The sequence below is a fragment of the Apis mellifera genome, linkage group LG6 (genome assembly GCF_003254395.2).
Source record: "Apis mellifera strain DH4 linkage group LG6, Amel_HAv3.1, whole genome shotgun sequence".
NCBI lineage: Eukaryota > Metazoa > Arthropoda > Insecta > Hymenoptera > Apidae > Apis > Apis mellifera.
In genome coordinates this window covers 10602040-10621394 of record NC_037643.1, presented here as the reverse complement: position 1 = coordinate 10621394, position 19355 = coordinate 10602040, and the positions used below count along the sequence as shown (strand labels likewise).

Below are 19355 nucleotides of genomic sequence, written 5' to 3'. Positions count from 1 at the left end.
AAAAAATGGAAGAAAATATTATTGGGTTGAATTTTATTCAAATTTTATCGTATCTTGTTAAATTATAATAAAGAAAATGATGTCGTTGTTATTATTGTACGTCGTACAAGAGAAGAATGTTATTATTGTAACGATCTAATTTAATGCTGTGCAACTGGTTGAGGATAAGCACCAACAAGTGTTCCTTGTATAACATTATTTAACCACAAGTACTAGCACACTTAGGATTTAGAGTTAATTGAGTTTACACGAGTGGCAGCTTCCATCGATTAAGATAATCAATGTGGAGCTTGAATTACGAGTAGTTCTAAAATAAGAGTTGAAATAAAAAATGAATATGCATATGATGATGATTGAGGATTTGAAAAATATTAAAAAAGAAAAGAAAAAAGAAAAAAATATCGAAGTGGATTGTCAGAAACGAGGTAATAATCAGATAAAATAATTGTTGAAAATCGTTTAAACGAAATAATAATTTAATAAAATAAAACTCGAATTCGATTGATAGAACCTACTTATCTGAATTTCACTTATTGGAATTATTAGAACGATATTATAATCAAGGATCGATTAAATGAATTCTGTCCAATGGATCCACTTATCTGTGAATGTGAATTATCCTATTATTTGTGCGAAAAATAGATATTGGAAATTTTAATTAATTAATTAATTAATTAATCAAGTTGTTTATCCCCTTTGATTCAAATAAATAAAATTCTAACTTTTTATCAAAAAATAAGATTAATATTATTAAACAACTGAAATATTGAAATTGACTTTTGCAAGAAGTCAAGTGCTTAGAAAAATTTAAAAAAAATGTTTAAAATGAAGAAAATTATTTAAAGAACGTGAAAAAAATAGGAAAAAAGAATTTGTTCAAAAGGTTTTTTTTTTAAGAGAAAACAGTGGCTGATATAAATGCATGATAAATATATATTCTCCGCTTTAAAATAAAAACACGCGTGTGCCAATTCCACCCTCAATCCCATTTAACTTTCTCAATCTATGGATTCAATTTCACGAACGATACACAAGCGATCGACGAGCAGCTTGATCGATGAACAGGTTCGAGGAGAACTCGCATCGAATATCACTCAAAAAGCAAATACGAAATTCGCGCGCGCGTATTGTTCTCCCATAATGGGTTACCAAATGCATAGATGATTAAACTCAAATCGAAACTCGTTGTTACTGTGACCTAAAATCATAATGGTTCGTATAAAATAAGCGCGAAACAAATATCCTCTGTTGATTATCGTTCGACGTGAGAAACATCAGAAACGATGGAAGAAGTTTCAAATTTTACGTGTAAAAGATTAGGGAAGAGAATTTGAAAACAGTGAACGAACGAATATTATCGTTCAACAATTTTTAATAAATTAATTAGCAAGTTTTTAAAACTTCTTACTTGATGATGAATTAAAAATAATTCTTCTACGAAAGAGCAAATTGTTTCATGGATATTTTAATTATTTTTAAGAATTTTGTTTAAAATTATTCTATTTTTGTAAAAATTCTCTCAAAATTAAAAATCGCTCAAAGTAAAAAAAAAAGAGAGAGAGAGAGACAAACTTTTTTAAAAGTTTTCTCGAAGTTGGGAAATTTTTCATCGAAAGAAGAACACGATCGGATCAAAATGACCCAAGGGCCTTAGCGGTGTTAATGGAAAGAAGAATGTCACGCTTTTGGATCGCCATTTCTCATGCAAGTCGACGTTACTCTTCGTCTCCCTGGGAATAATGTCACGTGATTGTGCGATGTCGTGACCATCTTGGGCCAATGAATTTTTCACCAAGCATCCGAGAGTTTCGATATACAATTCTGTTCGACGTGGATTTGTTAACTTCTGAACGAAAGGATTTTCGGTTTCGTTCGAAGAGTAATGAAAATTGCGTGATTTGCAGATATTAATTCGAATACGGTAGTTGATTTAAGATGCGAGGAAAGATATCTTCGAGAAGTATTTTTATCTGAATCAACATGTAAGAGATATAGAAAAATAATATTCGTCGAATTGTGTGAAATGATAGAGTTGAATAATTATAACGAGTGATGAGAAAAATATATTTGAAAAATTTATTGATGGAAATTATTGAAAGAAATCTTGATCGAGCTTTATTATTATTTTTCTTATTTAAAAATATATTTTGCAAAAAGTGTTATATTCGTTTTTAGAATAAAATTGAGAAAAAAATTTACAGTCATGTAATTATAACATTTTGGAAATGAGTATTATAATTATTTGAAATAATAATTTTTCAAATGGCGAAAGCATCAATTACAAGCAGAAATTATTTTTATTTTTATGCTCCAGCTTATATATCGTGTTGTGTATAAATATCGCCGTAATTTCTAAAATTAATAACATCCTTCACGATGATTATCAACCACAGCACGAAATCTCAGAGTATATCATAAATTAATGCAAAATGCTTTCCCCGTTGATCCTGAAGTATACGTGTTGGAAGCGTTATAGCATTCGACTTAAAATTTTAATACCCGCTTGAAATCAAGTACCGTAAAATGGCAAAGAAAATTACAATTATAGCCAGAAATTAACAAAGTGTACACCGATAATACGCGTAAAAAATATTACATCACAATCTATTACATTCTTATTAAAAATCCAGAACTTTTCTCCTAGTTGTAAAACTACTCGTAAAAATCTCATTTCTTTTTACCTAATATAATATAAATATAAAACAGAAATATTCTCGAAAAAATGAACGAACCATTACCAATTTTCCCTCAAGAAAAAAAAATTATAACCAATTTCAATCCATAGAAAATAATCCTTACAACAAACAATATTTTCATTATTCATGAACTAAACTTCATATCACTTTTTTATCAAAAAAAAAAAAAAAATTCGAAAGTTTCCGCACAACCCCCGAAAATAGTATTCAAAAATCAGGAATAATGTATTCATGAAACACCTGTACATATATCCTGGCTGGGGTTTTATCAACAAAATTGAACAGCATCGACCTATCAAAATTCAATATTACAATATCAGAGTTGCCAGCAGAAAATGGCTTCTACGCAGGGGAACGAGATTCGCGATAATTTCATCGCGCAGACCCACGGTTGGGGATGCGACAAGTGAGGTATACCTGAGACATTCGAAACATCCAGGAATTATAATATCAATGTAATGGGGGGGGGGGGGAGGATTGGATAGGTGTACATTCGTAATCCGCCGTCAGACAAGCGTTGGATGCGCCCGTTATCCGGATAATGTTGCGGATCTGTAATCCGGATGTGACGGATATTACGTAGGTATCACGGTTTATATTGTTGCAGAACGAAAGTCTGCGTGTTGTGTACAACAAACGTGTAACGTTGTTGAGCGTGCATCACGGTGGTCGTTCTTCTGTGTAAAATACAACGCTCTCCTTTCGAAGGAAGGCGAGAAAACACAACTCCTCGAGTTTACGAGGATTTCTCACGCGTCTTCTCATCCGTTCAGAAATTCTATCTATCTTTGACGAATTGTTCGAAATTCTCTGCTTTACGATGGATGACGAAAGATGAGAGAACGTGTCTTTGAAACGCTATATAGGAGATAATTAAGGAGATGGAAGTATTCGATATAATATAATTAGGATCGAATGTATTTAGGAGAGAGAGAGAAAGAGAGCTAACATATGGATTCAATGAATATAATACGATGCAACGTGTTATAAAAGGAATGTCATTTATTATTAAGAAAGTAAAAAAGTATAATGGGAAAAATCTTTTTCCCTAATTGATATATTTTTACGATTGTATCTAGATCGATTCTAAAAATAGGTATACTTCGTTCTATTATATTATCTATCGAATCTTTCCTACAATCTTGAACATTTAATTTAGCAATCAAATTGCTAAATTGAAGTAAAAAGAAAAAACGACTCCTACGTTTAAAGATTAATTTAATTTTTTAATTTTACGTTTTTATTAATTAGATCCATCATACAAAACATCGTAAAAAAAAAAGAAGAAAAACAGTATACAAAGTTATGTACGAAAAGCAAAATTTTAACCCGAATAGAATTAATTTGAATTTTAAAGATTGAAGGGAGAAAGGAAGAGTATCGAAATAATACAAGGTTGCCTACTACAAATTTATAACGAAAATTAGAAGGAAAATTCGCGGTTGAATAATGAACACCGGGTGTAAAGTATCCCTCGACGAGAGTTAGCAGTGAATTTTCTTCGTGAATAATCAAAGGGTGAGAGGCAAAAGTTAGCTTGACAGGTGAAGGAACGACCGGCGTCGTCTGGATACTCGAGAAATTTATTCACGTGGCTGTTTTTGGCAGCTGGAAAATCCGCGAATCGAACGAAATTGATCATTTCTCCGAGCTATAATAAACGGACGAATTAATTATTCACGATAGTCGACACGATAGAGGATCGCGTTAATTGCGTCTCCCCCCTCCCCCCACGATCTCCCCTCGTATATTTTTAATTACTTGTATCAAAGTCAGCTCGTACAAGCATTGTTAATTCTGGTAATAATTTGATTGATGGCGTAGACGTTTTTGTTGGAAATAATTTAATTGCTGCGTAAAACAATCTGCGTAATATGTCGTTAAAAATAAGTGTTAAATATAGCGTGTATTATTATCCACGTGATACTTCATTATGTATATTGCTCTTTTGTCTTTTCACGTGGATGCATTTAAAATAAAATTACACGCGATAACAGAGATATAATTCTTATAGAAAATTGTGATATTTTTTTTATAGATATTTAATCTTCTAATTAGAGAAGGTAGACTCAAATCATTATAGATTCGAATATGATCGAAGAAATCTGGTTATCTGGTAAAAGAATTTAGATATATCTATGATAAAAATTTAGAATTTATTTAATCATAAAAGAATAATTGCAATAAAATCGAACTCTTATTACTCCTATTTTAATATTTTGTATGAATAAGAGAGTCAAAGAACTTTATCTCTCTGGTAAGATTTAAATCTTTGTTCAATTATCCACGAGATACAGAAACGTAAAATTTCTATCAAATAAATCGAATATTATCTTTTAGAATCAACGCCACTGGAAAATTATTCTTGTCCGATTTCAGATCTCTGAAAACGATTGAAATTTAAAAATTGTTAGACGACTCGAAAGTGAAGAAAAAGTAGATATAAAACATGGACAGTCTAAAAGAGTCTTAAAAGAACCCGATTCGTCTCTCGGTTTAAAACAAATAGCAACGAAACTTGATCGTTCACGTAGGGAATCTTGTCTATCTGTTAAGCTTAGCTAGTTAATTCTGGAAAGGGAAGGAGCGGAGGAAAGTTCGGCGCGCTCTCGTTCAAACTGGATAATCTTTAATCACGCCTCGTTTGAAATCGACCGCGCGAGGGTGAAGGATATGAAAGAAATGGGACGAGGCAGGCGGTCTCGAGGAGAGAAAAAGGAAAGAGAGAGAGAGAAAGAGGAAATCGAGCGGCCGGAAAAATTCCTCGACTGGAAAACATCGATGCGAACAATTTAAAGCGATGACCTCGAACAACGTTTGAACATTTTTTCGTGAAACTGAATTTCGTTTGTTTCGATAAGGTCAATGTGAAAAAAATGGGGAGAAAAATGAATATGATGAAAAAAGAAAGGAAGAAAAAGTGGTTTTGGTACAGGAAGAAATTTTTTTTCTTTTTTAAAGAACGAAACTGTGGGACGTACTTTCTTTCTTCTTTTCGTTGTATTTAAAATATACTAAAAAAATACTGGAACTTTCAACGCAGCCTTTGTCTCCCTTCTTTAGACTCTTCTTTTGGAAAACTTAAGTATATCTGCGTGCAAAGTTAATATTCGCAGCAAACAAATTTTTTCTTTCTTTTTTTTTTTTTTTTTATATCCCGAGACAAAAGCGTATCAGAATAGAAGAAAATGAGGAAAGCCCGAGATGGAAGAGAGAGGAAAAAACGAAAAGAAAGGAAGAACGTAATACGGCGAAGTAACGAAAAAAAAAAAGAAAAAAAGAGAAGCAAGAATGAAAAGATAAAATAGCAAAAATATTCGAGATCCAAGACAAATAAAGGATGAATAAAACAACGATGCAAGAAAAAAAGAAGAAGGGATTAACCGTTAAAAGTTAAAAGAGATGTATAAAGAAAGCTGTGGAAAAAGATGCAAAGAAGAGTGGAAGAATCAAGATCGTAGTGAAATGGCGAGGAAGGAAAGTATAAAAGAGAATATACGAAGAAATGAACCGAAAGACTATGCGATTAACCGAAACGACAGTGGAATTATATTCTCTTCTTTGCTTCGTAAAAAAATAAAATGAAATAAAATCTAGGAAGGAAATTGACGAGAGAATCGTTCAAAAAGACTGCACGCGGGCCAACACGCGTGTGTAAACCGCTTTCGATTAGGTTGACGAATTTAACGTCGAGTGCAACAGTGACGACAACGTTCAAGCACTAGGCGGCCAATACTAACGAGGTTAAATTATGCTGCCGAGCTGCCAATCGTACAAACGCGACTCGAATATCAAATTCATCGACACTTTTCTCCTAACGTGACCATACGACTCGAAATTGTCCCTTTCCTTGTTCGTGCAATTTTATTTGGGAATTAGATCGACCAACGTATCATATCATATCTATTCCGAGAGTTTAACTAAAAAAGATTTTCTAAATCGGAGAGACGAGAATGAAGAACGGTTGAATTTAATTACGTGATTAAACCCGTTCAATATTTCAAAAAAAGGGTATTTGATTAAAAAAAAATTAAAGTTTCTAAATATTCTCTCGAGTCTAGGAGAAAGAAAAAAGGACTAATATTAATATTTGATTAATATTTGAAGTGCTACGACACGAAATAAAAGATAAACTATATCATAACTCGTTTGATTTAGACACGGTTCGAATGCACGAAAACACAGAAACTCCTCTCACATATCCTACAAAACTTTGTTTCCCCAGAAACTTTTTCACCGTCACATTTACCATGATATATGTTATTAAACGTATGCACTGGTCAGAGTTTGGTAAGTAGTTTAAAATAGGTCTCTTTTTAGGAGAAATTCTAAATCAGTTTAACTTTTCCAAACAGAGATTCAACTAATAATGGATCATTCTTCTTTCTTTTTTTTTTTTTTCCATTTCATAACAACAATAAGAAACGTTGCAAACGATAAAGTATTTTCAGAGCTTCAATGTAGCGTGATTTAATTAAATCCTTCCCTTGTGTCTCACCTCGAACAGATGTTTACTATTTACTTGGGCCAATCACCGGTCCTATTGAGTTATCTCAAACATTCACCAGGTCCTGTCATGTGGCTCAAAGCAACCGAGTAACTGGCAATTTCATCATTCACTCCAGTACCTCCGTTGTTCGCATTCACAACCGTGACCACCTGGAATCTTTTCTATAAACGACATCAACAAGCGCAGAGTAGAATTTGGATCGTGACATCCACCTGGACTACCGTTTCCTGGATCCGTGATCCGTATCGCTTAAACTTTCCCTGACCTAAGCAAACTTACGAACTCGATATTAAATGGAATTCTCTCGTATCGAGCAGCTAGTTTCATCATATTATAAAATTCAATGTTTTTCAGACTTGAGATAATCTTTAAATGATTGTCCAAGTTTTAAGACGTACGTAAACGTTGAAAATCAAATTGAAAAATCACAACTCGACCTATTTTAAAATATCGTAAAACGAAACTCGATGAAAATTAAATTCGCATCGTCGAGTTATTTCTTGAGTCTTTATCGAGTTTCTAAAAATTACAATCGGATCCATTCTATAAAATCTCTTCGGTAAACAGTAGTTTATTATTCAATTATCCTAAGAATTGCTTTCTCCGTTTCAATTCGCCTAATAATCGATATTTCGTGTTAAATTAAGTATCAAATTATTTATCCAAATATTATATTAAATGGATCGTTAATTATATGGATGTTTGTATATCAAATAACAAACAGATACGAATCTTTAATTTATCCAACATTAAACGAATTTTAGTATAAATCTTCCAAAAGGTATAATAAAAATGTCGATGAAGAAATCATAGAGAAATAAGAAAATCGGATAAATAAGCATAGAACTAAAATTATAATATCGATCAATTTCCTCCAAGCTAAATTTTGTCAAAAATTTTCACATTTGCTTATATTTTCGAATCACGATTTTACACAGGATGCAATATAGTTAGCCAAAGAGAGAGAGAGAGTGGATCACTCTCTGGAATAGACAGATGGGGTGGGGAGAGTGGGTCAGAGGAGAGAAGGAAGCAGCGACAGGAAGGCCGCTTTGACGTTTGACCGTGGCAGCTGGCAGGTATTTCGAGAATTTGCCCAGACAGTCCCTTCCGTAATACAGCCCCATCGGTGTAACTACAGTCGGAAAGCTTGCCGGCAATCCAACCTAACTTCACAAGTATTTCGTCCCGGGGTTGGTTAACTCGGATGGAGGCGGAGGCGCCACCGTCGGATCGCCGAAACACGTGGTAATTGCCACCTCGTGGCTACCTTCGAGAATATCCCTCGGAAATAGAGTGGCGACGTTTCCGGCCACGTTTCGCGTTGCCGCAAGATTAGAGGTTGCGCCTTAATGAAGAACTCGCGCAGAGAGAGAGACGAGCACGGTTTAGACGCTTATTCGGCGAGCTTTTAACGTTTCAACATCCGCCTCGTAACGAAAATGGCCGCATTCCAACGGAGCGGCAAGGACGCTTTAAGACGCTTTCTTCCCAAGGATTAATTATACGCCGTCCGGGGGGGAGGGGGAGTGGCGTAATTCCTTACTTTTACCAAACGTAAATTGCGCACAGCTGCGAGTGACGCGTCGATTCCTGGAAAGAGTTAAGGTGCGATTAAATTAGCAACGCTCCCCATCGTCGAAACGCTTGTTCCGTGCGAGATCCGCGTGCCACGTTTTTACGAAACGGGAGGTGGTTGGAGGGAGGGAGGGAGGATCCCTCGAGAGAGGGATCTCTCGAATCGTATTTATACCGAGGGTAGGATTCATTGGCTATCCACCGTTCATTCGGGAATAATTCGGGGGTAAACGTTTTTAAAAGGTTAAAACTGCCGTGTTGGGGAAATGAAAAATCGGAAACCCGATGTGTGCCGTGGAGGGCGACCGCTAAATACGAGTCGAATCCCGGGCAAATGATGCAGTGCATTATGCTTGTAACGTTCCTCTCGGAAACGAAAGCATTATTCGCCTCGAATAATGTTACTTTCGGGCGGAATGCGATTTCGCCCCCCCCTCGTGCATAAACTACCCGGCCACGGGCTGTTAATTTTCCGAACGCGTTTTAACTCCGCGTGACCTCCCCACACCGTCTCTATCGCCGCCATTCCGAACCGTAAATTCCGAAACCGGGTATAATTGGTCGCGATTTCCGAGTTTCGGATTAGAGTTTCGTCGACGTTTTGCCTCCCGTCTCGCGACATCGTTAAGGGATCGAGGGATTCACGAGCGAGCAAGATCGCTCTCGAGATCTTCCTTTTATTCGTCTTCTCCGTTTCAGGGAGTTGTTCGGAATGTATTTAAATGTTTAGAGATTTAGAAATAAAAAAACGTATTTCCCCGATTATAATATACGTATATTGGCTGCGAGAATATTAATGGGGGTTTGCAACGTAATCCCTGGAGTGTATGACGTGAATTTACGTTCTATGATATATTTATCGTCTGTATTTACATGCATAATTATTCAATTATCGGGCTATGAATGAAACGAAATTTATTGCACCTATCGTTCAATAAAATCGGAAAAATATTGTTTAAAAAGAATAAAGGTATGCTTCATAGATGGATATTACAAACAACTCGAGTATAACCTCGAAATCTCTTTTATCATCATTAATATTTCCAACGTATAATTGTCGTTAATTATCAGACAGGATAATAATCTTGGATAATAATCTTTTTGCATAGATGTTTTCGAAACTACAAAAAGATAATAATAAGAGACAGGCAAGGAGAAGGTCGTGTTTGCCTCTCCTCGCAAACGCGACGTAATAAAAATTGGAGAAATGTACGGAGGAAAATAATTTGGATAAGGCTAATTGTATGCAAATGATACGAGACCGCGTGAGCTATATATATATAAGACGAGGGTGTACGCGAAATTGAAACCGCGCGAAGAGTGTGTGTGCGCCGGTGTTTGGCCAACGACCGGAAATTACAGAGCTACTGTTTTCCTAATTTCGGACACGAATGAGATTCCCTACCGACCGCTGATACGGGGGCATCCCTTGGCCCTCGTCATAAATAATCTAAGCGGAGCGCAAACGTGTGGCCGAGTCAATTTAATGGAATTAATAACAGGGCGCTCGTATATATACAGGAGAATTCCTCTAAGTTTTGTCAGTAATTTCACCGAAACGAAATAACAAACGACGACTCTGGTTATTCCACGTGATCATCAAATATTTTCGATCAGTTGATCACAATTTTGTTTTGAGAATTTTTGAGAGGATAGATTCGATGGATTTTTCAATCTATTCGAATTACGAATGATTGAAAATAATTATTTGTTGTATTAATATTGTTACTATTTCGATTTTATTTATTAATGAAACATCATTTCGAATTTGAGTATTATTTTCGTTTCATTTTAATGTAATTTCATAACGAAACTCAAATTTTTAATTATAAATATATTCAAATATATTTTTAATATTTTTGTTGGCCTGTTGTGGGAAAAACATTTCATTGGAAATTTGAGAAAATGATAAAAATTTGGAGAGTCTTTCTTTAAAAAATAAATTGCTCTACAAGATTTTTGTGATCAATTCTATAGCAGAATTAGAATAAAAGTATCGAAGAAAGGTGCTTATAAAAGAATAGATTTCGATCTATATCGTCGATAAAACTCTTTTTTATAGTATTAATTACGTATTTCTCGTTTGGATTGAAATTATACCCTCGATTTAATTAACCAAATATCACACGTTCGTAATATAATACAGCGTGGAGCTGTATTGCAATTAATCTACAAATAACAATGAGGTGACAGGTTACGACGCCTACGTTGTATGCCTGGAGAAAATAGTAACGCTAGATATTATTTGCATTATTGTAATCGCTGCCTATCATTTGCATCGATGCAAATCATTCGGATTTCGATGATATACGGAGCGGTCTGTAATTAATGGTATTTATGTATGTATCGTGTAATCGATGAAATTGTGGCTAACATGATGAGAACATTATGGACAGAGAAAGTAGATTACAAACGGAATTTCTTTCCATTAATTTATTTATTCTCGATAAAATTTTAAGAATTTCATTGAACAGATTTGGAATGGAAATTTTTTATCGACTCATTCTTCATGGAATTTAACCAAATCGTTCGATACGATTTTTCTCATTTAATTTATATTCAATATTCAATTTTGAATTATATATTTTTTCGAAATCTTTAAATCTTCGAGGATTAGATATAAAATGGATTTCCACGATAATCTTTAAATCTTCGAAGATTAGATATAAAATGGATTTCCAAAATAAATGGAAGAATCGAGAAATATAAATACTGTTACGCTTCGCTGCGATATTCGACGAAGTTAAATTTAAAAAAAAATAAAGGAAATGAATACCTCTTTGTACTAACGACGAATACACGAGTGCGAATACATTTATGCACTACGGTGCCAATCGTTGCTGATTACCCGATCGAATCCATATATCCTTTGATGCTGACACAGGCTATCGTGTGCAAAAGTTTCGTATTTCACGGTGAATCACCAAGAATCTAGGTCGAAGACCTAGTTTGCGCTTTTAGCGTGTCCGTTGCTTTATTGATAACGAGGCGGATGCAAAATGTTCGTAATATACGGATTACGATCCGTACTTTGTTTCTTTTTTAAGAAACGTGTATTACTGAATCATTGCATGTCGATGCAGAGTATTATTTGCACGTGATATCTATAAATTAATCTTTTGCATATGACTTCCTTGGAAGTATTTATTTCAAGTTTAATTTCTTTTTTTTTTTATTTGAAATGTGAATAAATGGAAATTGATCTAAAAAAAAAACTCTGAATAGCGTATATTCATGAATATTATATATCTTATATTATTAGATTCTTCAATAAGAATCGTATTCGTTCATTGACAGTTATCTTGTAAATTATATCGTTTGATATTAATGTCAATCAATTATGATTAAAAAATAATGAAATAATAAATCTATATGAATAGTGAATAATTTTGAAGCAGTTATACGTTTCAGGACTTATTTTGAGAAGTTTGAGAAGTATTTTGAGAAATATTATACAGTATGCTATATTATTCTTGTTAATTCTTAAAATAACTCTAAACTTATATAAAACTCTAGCAAATCCAATTATAACTAAAATTCCCAATATACATTCAATACAAGAATTGTATGTCTATTTTTAATGATACATTAATAAAAATTGTTTTCCAATTAATAATATATTTCCATATTTTTGTTAGAAATTGAAAAAATCTTGAAAATCATAACTGATGATAACTGACTTTTCAATTTCTTTCAATTATAGTCCATACTATTATATTATTCCTAGACAATTTTTAAAATTTTTAAATTCCATCAAAATTAGGAAAAAAAATGGGAACTCAACCGAATATTTATTCTCAAAATCCTCTAATTATTACACTTGTTAAGACTGTAATCATAAGAAGAGGAAGAAAAGCACATGATACAACCCCAGAAATCATAGTCAAAAATGTAAAGGGGAATCTTTTATCAAACGCAAGAAAGGCCAGGCAGCACGTTCAAAGTTACGGAACAAGCCACGTAAAGAACAGATCCAACATGGCGGCGGAAGGGACGTTAACGTGGATAAATCTTCCGTGCCTCTTTCTTTTTCCATGAGCACGCAGCTCATCGGAATAGCCGCGCGCGCGACCCTTGTTTCCGGGTGGCGAAAAAATCCAAGCATTTCTGCATGCTTGCATTTCACACTGTCCATGTAAATCTTCGCATCCTCCACGCTCTTATCTGGCCGCGGATATAAAGCCTGGCCTCGTTGCACCCACCCTCTCTTAACGGCTGCGTGTTAAGATGACAAAGTGGAAAGAGCAGCGGAAAGATGAGAGAGAGAGAGAGGAGGAAATCCAAAATACGCCATTTATTCACGTGTTAGGTGAAGGAAGAGAACAAAATCATCGAGGAAACAACCGGCCTCCATTGGCAACTGTTCGTCGAGGCAACAACAGTCTCGTGTTGTCGAACGGGAGTTGAAAGACGGGTGTCTTGTAGCTTTGAGACTACATGGAAATCCCATAGTCGGCAAGATGGGCGAGTAATATTTCGAGAAAGATTAGGGAGCAAGATGATTACAGGGAGAAATATTTTTAGTATGAAAGGGTTTAGGTTATGTAAGCTGAAGCTAAGATAGATGCTCGTGTGACGTGATAAAATTATTGAATTATTTAGAAGTTTTCTTAAGATAATATCTAGCTTTAATTTTGGATAGGTAATTTTAATATTGATTAGATTAATCATCGTTCGCAAATGAGATATAGGATGTGAGAATTGTTAATATTAATGTAACAAATAATTAAATATGAATATAATATTATTATTAAAATTTGAATGTTTATATGAATAAATTTATATTCAAAGGATTTTAAAAATTAAAAGAAATTTATATTAGTTTATATTAAATGAATTGTTAACTATATCTTGGGAATATTAAGAATGATTAACAGTTGTTTCGAGAAAAATTTATTTCAATGTATTTCGATCCTTAAACATCGAAAAACAGAATGATTAACTAAAAGCAGGAAACTACAGAGCTCTATCTCTAAAACGATTCTCCCCAATAGTACTCTCTCCGTAACACAAGAACGATCGCTGAGTGCATCTAAGCAGCAACGAACTTATCAGTATCACGAAACAATTAACCGTGTAACGGATAATCGTTGCACTCTCGGATTCGTTGCTGCATACAAGCAACTCGTTTCGAGGGAAGCAAACTCGGCCAGATCACAGTTTCTACCCTCTCGCATTCCGATTTCCTGGATCATCCGATTATTTCCAATTAATCTGAATGTAACGAAGTGAAATAGTTTCTACGAATTTAATAAAGCGATTTCATCTTTCTCCTTCCCGTGTAAAAAATGTCGAGATGCGAATTGCGATCCCTTGTTTTTACCAGTTCGGTGGCCTGATTGCGACAATAATTGCTCGCGATTCTTCTTCTTCGAGAGCCAAGTTCAATGAAATTTAAATAAAAAAAAAAAAAAGCAAAGTTTCTTTCTATGGATTTTTTTCTAAAATTTAATATCCTATATTATATCCAAGATATTGAAAATTGCCAATTAAGTAAGGCCAATATCGAATAATTTTTAATCGATCCAAAATTTAAATAAGAACATTATTTTATTCTACATTTCGCCAGAAAAATATGATTGAATCGAAAATAATCGGGGAGATGCATCAGAATTCAATAAGCGAACGAATCAAAGAAAAAGAAAACGAAGCGAACAAATTTTTTGATAATTAAATGATAAAAAGAAAGGATCGATTCTATCGATCAATCCATTCCCTTTTCTAATTAAATAAAGGGAATAAAACGAGAAGTATAAACGAGATTATCGCAAAAGTTTCCTCTAAATAAACGATGGCACAGATTTTCGTGCGCTTATCTGTTGTTTTGTAAAAAAAAAAAAAAAAAAAAAATGGGAAAGAAAAGGAAAAGGATAATTTATCCGAAAAATTGGAGGCATCGAAACGAGTGTAATATCTTGGGTGTCGAGGAATGATGCACGGCCGAGGAGCCATCGTGACGTGAAAGCGATTATTTACAGCCAATCAGAGGGAGAAACCTATCTGACGGACAGACGCATAAACGCTCGCAGATCACATCGAATGACACAAGGGATAATCGAACTGACGAGGCACGATTGATAGAAGGACGCGTGACGTTCAACGCTTTGCCCAAATGGAAAGCCCATGTATCCTGGATATTTCTTTCGATTAATGCGACTCCTTCTTTACTACGTTCTTGCGCTACGTCTATCTGCAACTGGATTTATATCTATGACAGAAAAGTGTAAATAGAGAGAAACTTTGTTACTTTGTCGTAATACATTCAATATGAAAAATCGAAGAGGATTCTCGGTAATGGATATTGATTTTTTTTTGATAAGTAAAAGAAACGTATATTATAAAACTAAATGGAAACTTTTTTTTTATTTTCTTGGAAAAATTCATATGATGCGTGTCAATTAGAATTCTCGTGTTCACTGTGTGTTTTAGATTTCAAATATTTTTTTATAAACAATTTTTGTAAAATTCAATAATTTAATAATTTAATTTAAATTTTATTTGTTCGATGCTTTGGAGATAAATTTTTCTAAAATTTTGAAACTTTATTTTATTAAACGCTCTTCGATGATAAAAACAAAAACATTGCATCGATTTCACTCGTGACAATTAACGCGTACTTCATAGATATTGTATCTGAATCCAATCTGTGTTATTTATACGATGCATAGTTTGGTTTCCCATAGCGACGATCGTTATGCAAATTCGTTGCTTCATCGCGCGATATATTGAAGACGTAGCTTCGTAACAGGCATTATGATAACCTGTCTCGAAAAAATATTACATAATGCATCCTACAATAGTACATGAATGCATGTACATTAATAGGCAAATAATAAATTGGATTATCTCATCATGATCACTCTTATAATACACCTTTCTCTCGTAATTAATCCCTGGAATCCGATTCGAGAGGTTCGTCGATTCGACGAAACTGCGCCTCGATCATATGAATTTCCCTCTGTACGCGTATTACCTGGCAATAACACATGGGTATAATCGGCCATAAGTATAATCACATCGTAATCATATCAAACGAAAGGGTATGACGTTCATACTTACGTATATCCATGCTTGAAAATCATGGACTATTCGAATACATTAATAGATATTACGTAATATAAAATATTTAAAATATTGAAATTTTTAAATAGAGAGATTCCTTAACAATTTTAAAATAAAATTGTTTATACGTAAATACTATAATTTTTTAAAAGATTTAATATCAGTAATGGAAAGTTGTCGTAACTGGATAGAATTATTTATAAGAAATAATCTTTTGCTTGTAACGTTTATATACCAATTACTTCAAATCGTGTAAATATATATATATAACAAATGATACAATGATATTCGTCTTATCGAATAGATAACAGCTAGACAGAATCGTGATTAACGAAGATGAACTGTTTTGTTACGAGATCGTAATCGATAATGCCGATAAAATTGTTGGAAGTTCGCGTAACGATCCCCCCAGTGACACCTATTATTCCTCATTTATTAGAACGAAACCCACGATTCGTGTTTCGTTGGCAAACAATCATTCCGTATCTGTAAACTCGAATTCTTTCGAGCAGATCGATCGTACGCCATCTTGCGTGCAACAACGACGCTATCTGGCGGTTTAGTACCTAAATAAATCGACCAAACTCGGCGAGAGAACTACGTTGAAAAAGAAAAAAAAAAAAATCTCGCGTGACACGCGCGTGTATTCGATAAAAATCTAAGATTAATTTCGAAAATTTTAGATTATATTTACTACATCAGCCGACATCTTTGCACGGAAATAAAGCGGAACAAATACGACGTGGTCTCGCGTTTTATCGGTGCACAAATGAGCTCTCTGCGTGTACTGCGTTTCCGAGTACACACAACGGGATGCGTTAATATCGTTAATTAAAACCGCTAACTCCCGCGTCGTTATTTGCGTGTCAACGATGATAACCGGGATAGGTGCAACGCGAGAAGTGCAACTAAAATTGAGATGGCAAGCTTGGCAAATTTTTAAATATATTGCGATCATTCTGGCAAATCTGGCTGGCATAATTATATTTTTCAACGTTATCGGGGAGGGTGTTTTAATATTATAGCGGTTTTATAGAGTACGTGGAAAAAGAGAGAGAGAGAGAGAGGCTTACGAAATCTTTTTTTGCTGCGTTGTAAAAAGATTGCCTTTGATGGAACGTTTTAAAATATTTTTCGAGAAACACATTTACGAGGTGTGAAAACGCGGTGTGGATCGATAAATTTGAAATTTTTTCCTTTTCTTTTTTTTTTTTTTTTTTTTTTTTTTTTTTTTTTTTTTAAAGTTTAAAAGAAACATATTCAAAAGGATAAATCGCTTAACACATCAGGTTTCATCACTTATATTTTGTAAGTCAAATACATCGATACCTCGTTCATCTGTGTACAATTACTTCGAACTCGTATTCAAATTTACTCGAGTCAACATTTACCGTTATAGTGGAATATTTGCATTCTACAATTTACATGAATAAACCTTCTCTGAAAATTACTCCATTTTCGTCACGGAAATTTACATAACAAGTAATACAACACGATAATACGATAAAAGAAAAATTATATATTTTAGATATGCATCGATGATAATTAATTAATCGATTAATGTTAATAAGAAAATTAATCCGTACGTTTTATATATAAATTTAAACACAAGACAAGCAACTAGTCTATTCCGGAAGATAATATCGTATCCATCCAGTCGAATATATTCGCTATCGAAAATTGAATTGTGCCGGAAATAGCATTGTGCACTCGGAAACAGCTTTCATCTCTCCTCTCCGAATTCTTGACGTTTCTATATTTTGATTTTGTTATCCCCCTCTCCTCTCTCTCTTCCTTCGATATTTTCTTTTTAACTCGGTGAAAAAAAATTTTTTTTCCCCTCCATATTAAGTCGATCGCACGGGAAAACATGACGATTCGAATCTTGAATGTTTATAAATTAGTTTGCCTCCGAGGCGCGTTTTTTGATCGACTGTGGAAGGAATAGCGATGGAAATAGGTGAAAACGAACGGCGGGGAGGGGCCAGAGAGATTTAGCGCACGAAAATACAGAAAGAGAGAGAGAGAGAGAGGGAGAGCAACGGTACGGGAAACCAATATCATGCCAACGAAATCGATACTGGCTAAATAAATATTGTTTGAGAGGCCACCGAATTGACAGTGAGTCCCGACGAGTGCACCAATGGAATATTTATCCCGCGGAACTGGGAAATGAAAGTCTCGCGGCTAGAAATCTTCACGAGATGTTGCATCGTTAAATTGTTTGTACGTTGTTAAAAATACCTTTAATCGGTAATTCGCTCGATTTTATATCGAAATTTAAACATCCCTCTCCCTCCCTAATTTCTTCTTTATAGATATACATATTCATATTTGCGATACATATATTTTTTTTAATTAATCAGAAGAGAAATCGAATGAAATTTATATTTAAGCATAATTCAGAAATGTTTGTATCGTACGGGAACATATTATATTATGCGTTTATAATAAATTTAATCATCGAGGAATATCGAATTATGCTACAAGCAATTAGAGTTGTTAAATTAACGTGAGATTTTGACGGATGGCCATAATTATCCTTTAAGCGCGGTGAGCGACGTTCGGCTGGCTTTGGTTAACAAAAGGGTTAAATTACACGGCCGATCTTTGATCAACGGATGTATTAACGGCGAAATTATGCAACGATCGATCGTTTGAGTTACAAACAAATTTTGTGGCTAATTAGGAACACAAGGGGTTGCGGCACGAGACATCGATGCTTCCGTTGGCGCAGCAAGGAGAACCCTGTTTCTCTATGGGAGTGGATCCACGTGGTTTTCCAAGCTAACTAAGGGTGCTCAAGTTTTCTCGCCAATGACTGTAATTGTTCGATATTGGATATCCTCCCTCGTGTTTGTGATATTGTAAAATGTTATAATACAGAATATCATCTCGCAATTTGATTTCAAATAATATCAAAGAAATATCTTGGAAGAAAAAATTCAAAAAAAGAAAGAAGATTATAAAATTAAAAAAATGCTTACCTCGCGATGCACGATTTCAAATCGACTGAGCATAAGCGTCGCGATACTCGAGCCTTTGGAAAAAACACCTGGAATAAAAAAGAGCATAATTAAGAAAAATATCGATAATTATCTATTTAGTTCGAATTGTCCACGCAATTACGAGCACAATTTTTTCCTCGAAACAACCGTTGTAATTCACCCTTTTTTCGCTTCTTTCTTTCTTTCTTTCTTTCTTTCTTTTTTTTTCGTTCGATACGTTGGCTGGATACATTTCCCCTTCCCCTTCCCCCCGTTTTCTGTTTTCTATTCTCTTTCGCTTATAATTGGCGTACACGAGTTCGAAGTTAACTCGTGTTCACAGCGTGATCAACGGCTTGATATCTCGCGTGAATTCGTTTTTTGATCACGCTTGATTCAAAAGTTGGGAATTTTTCGCGTTTCCAGATCTATCAGTCGCGCCTCCTCTTTGTCTACTGGATTTCGAACCACGGTTAGATTCAGCGATTCGGCACACGGTGGAAAATAAATCCATCGTGTACA

General features: G+C 34.4%; 1 protein-coding gene across 1 annotated transcript in view; it reads right to left on the bottom strand.

Moving 5' to 3' along the window:
* Positions 1 to 19355, bottom strand: part of LOC411158 (leucine-rich repeat-containing protein 24) — a 287583-nt gene that overhangs the window by 226978 nt on the left and 41250 nt on the right. Inside the window, exon 2 of the mRNA XM_026441373.1 lies at positions 18834 to 18901. The gene's annotated coding sequence lies outside the window, so the exon portion shown is untranslated. The remainder of the gene's footprint in view (positions 1 to 18833; positions 18902 to 19355) is intronic.